The 11411-nt window shown below is 47.2% G+C and overlaps 1 non-coding gene across 1 annotated transcript; it reads left to right on the top strand.

Moving 5' to 3' along the window:
• Positions 1 to 5635: 5635 nt before the first annotated feature.
• On the top strand, positions 5636 to 5752 carry LOC115892447. The gene has a single exon (XR_004052329.1). It is a non-coding gene; the product is annotated as a U5 spliceosomal RNA (small nuclear RNA).
• The last annotated feature ends 5659 nt before the right edge of the window (positions 5753 to 11411 follow it).

Raw genomic sequence — 11411 nt, 5'->3', positions numbered from 1 at the left:
TAAAACGTCATCCCGCTGTCCCCGCCCTCGCTTCCGCCAGTCAGCGGCGCCCTGTGGAGCCTTGGGGCATACGCAGTTCCGAACCTTCTTCCGTCGCCCGGCACCGCCCATGCGTCTGGCCACACCCCCGAGCGCTGTGCCTCTTGGGAACTTTGGCGCTCCGCGGGGTGTGGGGCTCCCGCTTCCTGGTATTGTGTTTGGTCATCTTGTACAGCCGGGTTCCCGAAAACTGGGAAACTTCAGTATGTATTTCAGAGTGAGGGCTCTGGAATCCTACAGACATGGGTTCGAATCCTAGCTTCTTCAGTTGCTAGTTCAATGACCTCGAGCAAATTGGAGACTTGGCCGGGCGCGGTAGCTCACTCCTGTAATCCCTACACTTAGGAAGGCTAGAGGTGGGAGTGATCGCTCGAGATCAGAAGTTCGAGACCAGCCAGGGCAACGTAGCCAAGACCCTGTTCTCTAATTAAAATAAAACCACAGGTTAGAAACTTGACTTAGTTTTTCTTATTGCACAGTGGAGAAGCATGTTTCCTCATTCAAGGAGTTACGTATACATTTCCAGGAAGACACGATTCACCAGATATTTATTGAGTGAATGTCTACCACGTGCTAGGCATGGTACTAGGAAATGGAGATAATAGTAGTCAACTAGACACACAGTTCCTGTCCTCCTTTTTTTTTTAAATTAGAGACAGTGTTCTTGCTGTGTTGCCCAGGCTGGTCTTGAATTCCTGGGCTCAAAGATCCTCCCTCCTTCGCTTCCCAAACTGCTAGGATTACATATGTGAACCACTAATTCCAGCCTCCTGTTCTTGACGATCTGCCTGCCTCAGCCTCCCAAAGTGCTGGGATTACAGGTGTGAACCACTGTGCCTGGCCAGGAAAGGTCTTGTTTGAAGAACTGATGGCTGGAAGGCAGTGGGGGAGAGGAACATCAGAAGAAGTTGAAGAGGTGGGCAGGGGCAAAATCATTGAGCATCTTGTGGCCTGTAGTAGTAATTTTGGCTTTTATGCTAATGAGAAGTCATTGAAAACTTTTAAGCAGGGGACTAAGAAGATCTGATTTACATTTTACTTTTTTTTTTTCTTTTGAGACAGAATATCACTCTTGTTGGCCAGGCTGGAGTGCAGTGGCGCGATCTCGGCTCACCGCGACCTCCACTTCCCAGGTTCAAGCAATTCTCCTGCCTCAGCCTCCAAAGTAGCTGGGATTACAGGGATGCGCCATCATGCCTGGCTAATTTGGTATCTTTAATAGAGATGGGGTTTCACCGTGTTGGTCAAGTTGGTCGTGAACTCCCGACCTCAGGTGATCCACCCGCCTCTGCCTCCCAAAGTGCTGAGATTACAGGTGTGAGCCACCGTGCCCAGCCTACATTTTACTTTTATGTCAGTCAAACTTGCTGTTGTGTGGAGAATAGAGTTGAAAGGGGCAAGACAGAGTGCAGAGAGCACTTAGTAGGCAAGAGATTATGCTGGCATAGGCCAGGGTAGTGATACTGGATTGGAAGTACGGCTGAGAGAATTGATTCAAGATACCCCATGTTTGGGAAGTGAAGTGAATGGATTTTGCTGATGAGTTGGATGTGAATGACAGGGGTGGTCATGGATGACTCCTGGTTTCTGGCTAGAGCACCTGGCTGGATGATGGACCATAAACTGAAAAGGGAGAGTGGGATTGTGAAGGAATGAGTTGGGGGTTAAGTCCAGGGTTTCATTTTGTTCATTTTGAATTTGAGATGTCTACAAGACATCTGAGTGTAGGTGTCAACTGAGTAGTTGGATGTACAAACTGGGAGCTAAGGTAGAGGTCAAAGTGAGAGATTGAGATTTGGCAGTCTGCATTATATAGATGATATTTGGAGTCATGAGCTGAATACTATCTAGGAAAAGAGCATAGATGGAGATGAAAAGAACATGTATACTTAAGCCATGGGACTTCCCAATATTTTGAGGTGGGGCAGGGGAGGAGGAGCCAGCAAAGGAGATAGGATTAGGGTGGTTTGAAGGGATAAAGAAAACAAAAGAGTTGGGGGGCAGTTCCTTAGAAGTCAAGGGATGGAATGAAGAAGGTGAAAGTAACTCTGGAGAGCTACTCAGAAGTCAAATAAGATGAGGACATTCTAGTATCCTTTGGATTTATTAGCACCTAAGTCATTGCTGACCTTTTGCAGTCTTGGTGAACTATTGAGGGTGAGAACCAGACTAGAAAGACAAGAATAGATGGAATATTGTTTAGGGATATGCTGTGGTTTGAATGAGTCCCCCAATTCATATATTGATGGCATTTGGAGGTGGGGCCTTTGGGAGGTAATTAGGATTAATAAAGTCATCAGGATGGGGCCCCACGATGGAATGGTAGCTTTATAAGAAGAAGAGGGACTTGAGCTGACATGCTCTTGCCTTGTCACTGTTATACTCTCTGCCATGTTATAATGTAGCAAAAAGGCCCACACAAGATCCAAACACCATGCTCTTAGACTTCTCAGCCTCCAGAACCATGAATGAAATAAATTTATGTTCATTATAAATTACCCAGTCTCCAGTATTTTGTTGTAGCAACAGAAAATGGACTAAGCTGGATGCAGTGGCTCATACCTGTAATCCCAGCACTTTGGGAGGCCAAGACAGGTAGATTGCTTGAGCTCAGCAGATCCAGAGCACCATGGGTGACACAGTGAGACCCCCATCTCGGCAAAAAATACAAAAATTAGCTGGGTGTCGTGGCACAGGCCTGTAGTCCCAGCTACTCAGGAGGCTGAGGTGGGAGGATCACCTGAGCCTGGGGAGTTCGAGGCCACAGTGTGCTATGATCGTGCAACTGCACTTCAGTCTGGGAAACAGAATGAGACCCTGTTTCAAACAAAAAAAAAGAACGTGGGCCAGCCGTGGTGATTCACACCTGTAATCCCAGCACTTGGGGAGGCTGAGGCAAGAGAATCACTTGAGGCCAGGAGTTCAAGACCAGTCTGGCCAACATAGTGAGACCCTGTCTCTACCAAAAATACAAAAATTAGCTGGGTGTGATGGTACACGTCTGTAATCCCAGCTACCTGGGAGGCTGAGGCAGGAGAATGGCCTAAACCCAGGAGGCAGAGCTTGCAGTGAGCCGATCCGGCCACTGCACTCCAGCCTGGGCCACAGAGCAAGACTCTGTCTCAAAAAAAAAAAAAAAGAGTCTCCTGCCTCAGCTTCCTGAGTGTCTGGGACTACAGGTGCGTACTTTTAGTAGAGGTGGGGTTTCACCATATTGACCAGGCTGGTCTCGAACTCCTGACCTGGTGATCCACCTGCCTCGTCCTCCCAAAGTGCTGAGATTACAGGCGTGAACCACCACACACAGCCTTTTTTTTTTTTTTTTTGAGACAGAGTCTCATTCTGTTGCCCAGGCTGGAGTGTGGTGGCACAATCTTGGCTAATTGCAACCTCTGCCTTTTGGGTTCAAGGGATTCTCCTGCCTCAGCCTCCCGAGTAGCTGGGATTACAGATGCCCGCTACCACGCCCGGGTAATTTTTGTAGTTTTAGTAGAGATAGAGTTTCACCATTTTGGCCAGGCTAGTCTCGATCGAACTCCAGACCTCAGGTGATCTGCCTGCCTCAGCCTCCCAAAGTGCTGGGATTTTAGGCACCTGGCTTGACCAGCCCCTTCTTGCAACTTTTTTTTTTTTTTTTTTGAGCTAGAGTCTCGCTCTGTCGCCCAGCCACAACGCCCGGCTAATTTTTTGTATTTTTAGTAGAGACGGGGTTTCACTGTGTTAGCCAGGATGGCCTTGATCTCCTTACCTTGTGATCCGCCCACCTCCCAAAGTGCTGGGATTACAGGCGTGAGCCACCGCGCCCGGCCCCTTCTTGGAACTTCTTTCTGCCCTTGGTTTCTGCGCTGGTTTCCCTCCTGCCTTCCTCTTCTTCACATGCTCCTTCTGCTGCACCTCTTCTTTATGTCCCTTTTCTCTTGGACCTAGCCTAGATTTTTTTCTCTCCTTCCTGAGTCATCTGGTCTGGAGTGGGGCCTGATAATTTGCATTTCTAAGAAGTACCCAGGTGTAATAGGTGTCTTTGCTAGGGATCCCTGAACAAAGTGCCACAAAACTGGTGGCTGACAGAAACTTGTTGTCTTGCAGTTGTAGAGCCCTCATCTTAATATATTACATCTGCAATGACCCTTTTCCAAACAAAGTCACATTCTGAGGTGATGGGAATTAGGACTTCAATATATGAATTTTGGGGGTGGGGTGGAGGTGGGGGACACAATTCACCTGTAACACGAAGTGATGCTGATGATGCTTTAAAACACTAATCTGGTCAGGCGCAGTGAGTGGCTCACACCTGTAATCCCAGCACTTTGGGAGGCTGAGGCATGAGGATCACTTGAGCTCAGGAGTTCTAGAGCAGCCTGGGCCACACAGCAAAAACTTGTCCGTATAAAAAACACAAAAATTAGCTGGGCATGAAGACACATGCCTGTAGTCCCAGCTAGTTGGGAGGCTGAGGTGGGAGGATCACCTGAACCTGAGCCTGGAGATTGAGGCTGTGGTGAGCCATGATCCCGCCATTGCCATCCAACCTGGGTGACAGAGTGAGACCCTGTCTCCAAAAAAAACCACACCAAACAAACAAAAAAAGTACTAATCTGATCATATTCTCCTTTAAAGCTTTTCAGTGACTCCTCATTGTCCTTAAGGTAAATCCGAGTTAGCTTTGTATGGAAGGTCCATCAAGATATGGACCCTGTCATTTAGCCACTTGCCCTGTCACCACTTGGCTCACACTGCTTAGGGTGTCCCTCTGCCTAGAATGTCATCACCACCCTACTTCTTTGGATCCTTTCATGCTTGGCGCGTGTCACTCACTGAACATTCTATAATCAGTGCTCATCACACGTGCCTGTCTCCTAGCACAGGATTTCCTAGTACTCAATAAATTTTTGGTAAACGACTGTATGAATACAATTATTTTAAGGCTCTTTTTTTTTTTTTTACTTTAAGTGCCAATTATAAAATAAAGTCACTTTTTTTTTTTTTTTTGACGGAGTTTGGCCCTTGTTGCCAAAGTTGGAGTGCAATGGTGCATTCTCAGCTCACTGCAATCTTCACCCCCTGGGTTCAAGCAATTCTCCTGCCTCAGCCTCCCAAGTAGCTGGGATTGCAGTTATGCACCAACCACGCCTAGCTCACTTTGTATTTTTTTTTTTTTTTTCAGTTAGAGACACAGTTTCTCCATGTTGGTCAGGCCAGTCCTGAACTCCCGACCTCAGGTGATCCGCCCAAAATAAAGTCACTTTCTAGTTAGACCAGGCATCTATAGTTCTGAAAATCTGGCTTCCGTTCTGTCCCCTGGTGGTGGCCCAACGCCTAGAAAAAGTAACGAACTATTTAGGGTATTTCTGGAAACCGAGGGGGGTGGTGACTCAGCATCATTTACATACCCACAATGCATTGCACACAGAACACGTCCTACTTTAAAAGGAGATTCTCCCTTTTTCCCCCTTTTTCCTTTATCATAAAAACGAAGCTCCTTTCACACAATTGTCTGAGATAAAAACAGAAGTCGCTAGCTCCTTTGGGTTAATAGTAACCATTGCTAATCTAGTAGTGACCATCACCCGAGGACTGTGTGCAACAATGACAGGGTATACTCTGGTTTCTCTTCAAATCGTATAAATCTTTCGCCTTTTACTAAAGATTTCCGTGGAGAGGAACAATTCTGAGTCGTAAACCAATTTTTTGAGGTCCTACGTTTTGTGGGACTAGTTAGAAGTGTTCAAAAGTCAGACGAAAGTCGTTTGTGCACTGTAGCATTCTCGAATCTGGTTGTTGTGTATGAAGTGGCATTTTGTTTGTTCATTCAGCTTAGACTGTACTGCTATGGGGTGTCACTTATTTATTCTTTTGTAAATGGAGTTTCACTCTTGTTATCTAGGATGGAGAACAGTGACTAATCTCTGCCTCCTGGATTAAAAGGATTTTCCTTCTTTAGTCTCCCAAGTAGCTGGGGCTGCAGGAGTGCAACACCATTTCCTGCTAGTTTTTGTATTTTAGTAGAAACGGGGATTTACCACATGGGCCAGGCTTATCTGCCCATCTTGACCTCCCAAAGTGCTGGGATTACAAGCATGAGCCACCTTGCCAAGATTTAGTGTTTTTGTTTTGTTTTGTTTTTAATTTATTCTAGAAACAGGGTCTCACTGTGTCATTCAGTCTGGAGTGCAGTGGCACGATCATAGCTCACTGCAGCCTTAGATCTCCTGGCCTCAACTGATTCAAGCACCTCGGCTTCCCGTGAGCCACCGCTTCCCGCTTGGCCAGTTTAGTTTTTAAAGGTTTTTTAATTTTATTTAAAAAAATTATGATCACTTTAGCTCTGGGGTACTATTTTTTACCATTATACAAAAGAAAACATTTCAAGACTAAAAACTAAAACCAAACGACAAAAAAAAAAAAAAAAAAAAAAAAAAAAAAAAAAAAAAGAAAAAAGACTGAAAATTAAAAATGACTTGATCTCAACGTAAAGGACAGGAAATCCAGCCTGACACGGTGGCTCACACCTGTAATCCCAGCACTTTGGGAGGCCAAGGTGGGTGGATCACTTGAGGTTAGGAGTTCAAGACCAGCCTGGCCAACATGGTGATACCCCGTCTCTATTAAAAATACAAAAAAATTAGCAGGGCAAGGTAGCGGGCGCCTGTAGTCCCAGCTACTCAGGAGGCTGAGGCGGGAGAATGGCATGAACCTGGGAGGCGGAGCTTGCAGTGAGCTGAGATAAAAAATTAGCCGGGCGTGGTGCTGCGTGCCTGTAGTCCCAGTTACTTGGGAGGCTGAGGCAGAAGAATCGCTTGAACCCAGAAGGCGGAGGTTGCAGTGAGCCAAGACCATGCCACTGCACTCCAGCCCGGCAACAGAGTGAGACTCCGTCTCAAAATAAAATAAATAAATAAATAAATAAATAAATAAATAAATAAATAAATAAATAAAAATAGGAAATCCATTTAGCTTTAAAGAAAACATAACAACAAAACATATATATGTATAGTTAACTTTTCCCTCCTCTGTAGGTACAAAAAGAGGAAAGCTGAGGCTCAAAATAAGTTTGGGGAAAGCAGAACTGCCTTAGACCAACAATGGCAGGGCTGGTGATGCCCTCTTGTGGCATCCTGGAGAATTACTGCCATCTGACTTCATTTCCTCTGACTTGGAGGGACTATTCACAATACCTCAGTCACTGATTCATGCATGCCAGGCATTGTCCTAACAGTATCCCTGTCCTCGTGGAGTTTACAGTCAGGTGGAGGACATATAATTAGTAAACATAATAAGGTAATGCTGTGGAAAAAAATAACAGAGTAAGATGGGAAGGGAGGTGATGAGTATAGAGAGTCGTAGTGTGCATTGCAATTTAAAAAGAGTAGGCCTTCTTGTAGAGTTGAAGGGAGGTAGGGGAGTGAGCCATGTGGATACATGGGGTGAAGTTCTAGGCAGAGTGAACAGTCAGTACAGTAGCCTTGAGACAAGAGCTTGTTTGCCAATTTTTTTTCTTTTTTTTTTTTGAGACAGAGTCTTGCTCTGTCGCCCAGGCTGGAGGGCAGTGGGCTGATCTCGGCTCACTCCAAGCTCCGCCTCCTGGGCTCACGCCATTCTCCTGTCTCAGCCTCTGGAGTAGCTGGGACTAGAGGCGCCCATCACCACGCCCGACTAATTTTTTGTATTTTTAGTAGAGACGGGGTTTCACTGTTAGCCAGGATGGTCTCGATCTCCTGACCTCATGGTCCGCCGCCTTGGCCTCCCAAAGTGTTGGGATTATAGGCGTGAGCCACCGTGCCCAGCCTGTTTGCCAATTGCAAAAAAAAAAAGAAAAAAACAGCAAGGGAGTTCAGTGTGCCTGGAGCAGAGTGAAGGAGAGACAGAGGCAGAAGAGGGAAACCTGAGCACCTAGGGCCTTCATTCAGCGAAATGGGGAGCCCTGCAAGGTTTCAGCACAGTGATAGAATCTGAAGCTTAAAAGGATAACCCTGGCTGTCATATTAAAAAGAGAACAGGTATTGACCAGGCACGGTGGTTCACGCCTGTAATCCCAGCACTTTGGGAGGCCAAGGTGGGCAGATTACTTGAGCCCAGGAGTTCGAGACCATCCTGGGCAACATAGTGAAACCCTATCTCTAAAGTAATAAAAATAATAATAGGCTGGGCCCGGTGGCTCATGCCTGTAATCCCAGTACTTTGGGAGGCTGAAGTGAGTGGATAATTTGAGGTCAGGAGTTCGAGACCACCTTGGCCAACATGGTGAAACCCCGTCTCTACTAAAAATACAAAAATTAGCTAGGCGTGGTGGCAGAAGCCTGTAATCCTAACTACTTGGGAGGCTGAGGCAGGAGAACTGCTTGAGCCCAGGAGGTGGTGAGTGCCAGTGAGCCTAGATCATACCACTGCACTCCAGCCTGGGTGACAGAGTGACATTTCATCTCAAAAAAAAAAAAAAGGCCGGGCGCGGTGGCTCAAGCCTGTAATCCCAGCACTTTGGGAGGCCGAGACGGGCGGATCACGAGGTCAGGAGATCGAGACCATCCTGGCTAACACGGTGAAACCCCGTCTCTACTAAAAAGACAAAAAACTAGCCGGGCGAGGTGGCGGCGCCTGTAGTCCCAGCTACTCGGGAGGCTGAGGCAGGAGAATGGCGTGAACCCGGGAGGCGGAGCTTGCAGTGAGCTGAGATCTGGCCACTGCACTCCAGTCTGGGTGACAGAGCGAGACTCCGTCTCAAAAAAAAAGAAAAGAAAAGAGAACAGGAAGAGGGAGAAAAGCAGAATAACGCTGCAGAGAGACGATAGTGGCTCAGCCCAGAATATTAGCAATAGAGGTAGCATATCTCAATATGGTTGGATTCTGGATGTATTTGGAAGATAGAGCCAACAGACCTAATAGATATGGGTGCTAAAGACAGACATCAAAAAGCACTCCACCATTTTGTTTTGTTTTATAGGAAGGATGAGTTGTCATGAGTTGAATTGGGAAAGTGGCGCGGGATTAGGAGTTCAGTTTTAGACACAATGAGGTGGAAATATTTTGCTGGAAATAGAAATGTAGGACTCATTGGCCTATAATGATACTTAAAGTTCTGAGACAGGATGAAATCAGCAGGGTGTAAAAGCAGATAGAAAAGAGACTCCAGACCAGGAGCCCTGCCTCACTCCAACTTGAATGAGACTGAATTGAAGAGGAGAAATCTTCAAAAGAAAAAACAAGACTATGCACACTCAAGCCAGGCACAGTGGCTCATGCCTACAATCCCAGCACTTTGGGAGGCCAAGGCAGGATCACTTGAGCCCAGGAGTTGGAGACCACCCTGGACAACATAGTGAGACCTCATCTCTACAAAAAAAGAAAAAAAAAATTAGCTGAGTCTGGTGGTGGCACACACATGTAGTCCCAGCTACTCTGGAGGCTGAGGCATGAGAATTGCTTGAGCCTGGGAGGCAGAGGTTGCAGTGAGTCGAGATTGCACCCCTGTACTCCAGCCTGAGCAACAGAGTGAGACCCTGCCTAAAAAAAAAAAGGCTGGATGTGGTGGCTCACGCCTGTAATCCCAGCACTGTGGGAGGCCGAGGCAGGCAGATCATGAGGTCAGGAGTTCGTGAGCAGTCTGGCTAAGATGGTGAAACCCTATCTCTACTAAAAATACAAAAATTAGCTGGGCATGGTAGTGTGCACCTGTAGTCCCAGCTACTCGGGAGGCTGAGATTGCAGTGAGCCAAGATGGTGCCACTGCACTCCAGCCTAGCGACACAGCAAGACTCCGCCTCAAAACAAAAAAAAACAAAAAAAACAAAAACCAAAAAAACAAAGACTATGCACACTTCAGCCCCTCCTGAAATCCTGAGGATTTCCAGAAATCCTCAACCCAGTCTCCACCTACCTGCCCTAAGACCTCTTAAGATTTCCCCTTTACTAGGCCCCTCCCCCTGGGAGAAGGTGCTTGGAGCATTAGCTCCCCTTCTCCATTCCTATGATTCAAGATTTTCTTCCTGGTGACTTTGCAAGCTGGGGACCTCCGGCCAGCAATGCCCTACCAGGTCTCACTCACCAGGTTACCTGCTGCAGGACACGGCCTTTACTTACTGCAGGAAATGACCCACCCACTCAGCCCAGTTGGCAGAGTCTAGTTTAAGCACTGGTTCCGGAGTTCTCATCCCACGAGCCCAAGAAGAACGAGGAGGCACTGACAATTGAAGAGTGAGCAAGGTGGGGTTTTACTGAGTGATAAAACAGCTTTTGGTGGCCGTGGGGTGTGGTCCCCCTACCTGAAAGTGGGAAAGTTCCCCTAATATGGCTAAGTCCAGTGCTTCTATGGGCTCAGAATGGGGGAAGGGCAGGCCATAGGTAGTACTGGAAAAGGCAACATTCAGTTGGTTAAAAGGCATTATTCAAAAAGAATCACTCAGGAAAGGGCAGGCAAACAGAAACAGAAGTTCTCACTCTGGATTGTGGGTTTCATCCAGGACCAGCAATCGGTCTTTCAGCCTTCAGGCTGTTTTTGGCTTGAAGGTGGGGTTTCACTGGGGACCCACCCCTACCTGCCTAGGCATTTGGCCTCCTCTTGTTGCTGTCTCCTAGATCAATGAATAAAGCTTCTGCTCTGCTTTATGGAACCTGGCCTTGCTCTGTTGGTGCAAATGGTACCAGGCAAGGAAAGGACTCATTAGGATCAAATGACCCCCTTTAATGTAACAGCCGGAGAAAAACCAGGTGGGCAGGGTGTTCTGGAGGGACTCAGGGAGTGGAGGGAGGCCCTCTATTCAGGCCATGCCCTTGTATGCCCTTGAACCTTTCAGGGTGTTGATTGGCCCTTCCCTCTGGATCTGCTTTTTTTTTTTTTTTTTTTTTTTTTTTTTTTTTTTTTTGAGAAGGAGTCTCACCCTGTCCCCCAGGCAGCAGGAGTGCAGTAGTGTGATCTTGGCTCACTGCAGCCTCTACCTCCCGGGTTGAAGTGATCCTCCTGCCCCAGCCTCCCGAGTAGCTGCGATTACAGGTGTATGCCACCACACCCGGCTAATTTTTTATTTATTTTTAATTTTTTTAGTAGAGACGGAGTTTGACCACGTTGGCCAGGCTGGTCTCGAACTCCTGACCTCAGGTGATCCGCCTGCCTCAGCCTCCCAAAGTGCCAGGATTACAGGCGTGAGCCACCGTGCCTGGCCTGTTTTTGAGATGGGGTCTTGCTTTGTTGGCCATGCTGGCTTCCAACTTCTGGGCTCAAGAGATCCTTTTCCTTCAGCCTGCAGAGTAGCTAGGATTACAGGTGCAAGCCACTGTCCTAAACTTGGACGTGCTTTTTAATTTGAGGAGCACAGGCACCACCACCTGTCATTATAGCTCTCACTTGACCTCCCTCCCTCTCCACACACACAAAGAACAGA

This window comes from Rhinopithecus roxellana, chromosome 12, assembly GCF_007565055.1.
Source record: "Rhinopithecus roxellana isolate Shanxi Qingling chromosome 12, ASM756505v1, whole genome shotgun sequence".
Lineage (NCBI taxonomy): Eukaryota > Metazoa > Chordata > Mammalia > Primates > Cercopithecidae > Rhinopithecus > Rhinopithecus roxellana.
Note: the sequence above shows the minus strand (reverse complement) of the source record. Positions and strands in the feature narration are given on the sequence as shown.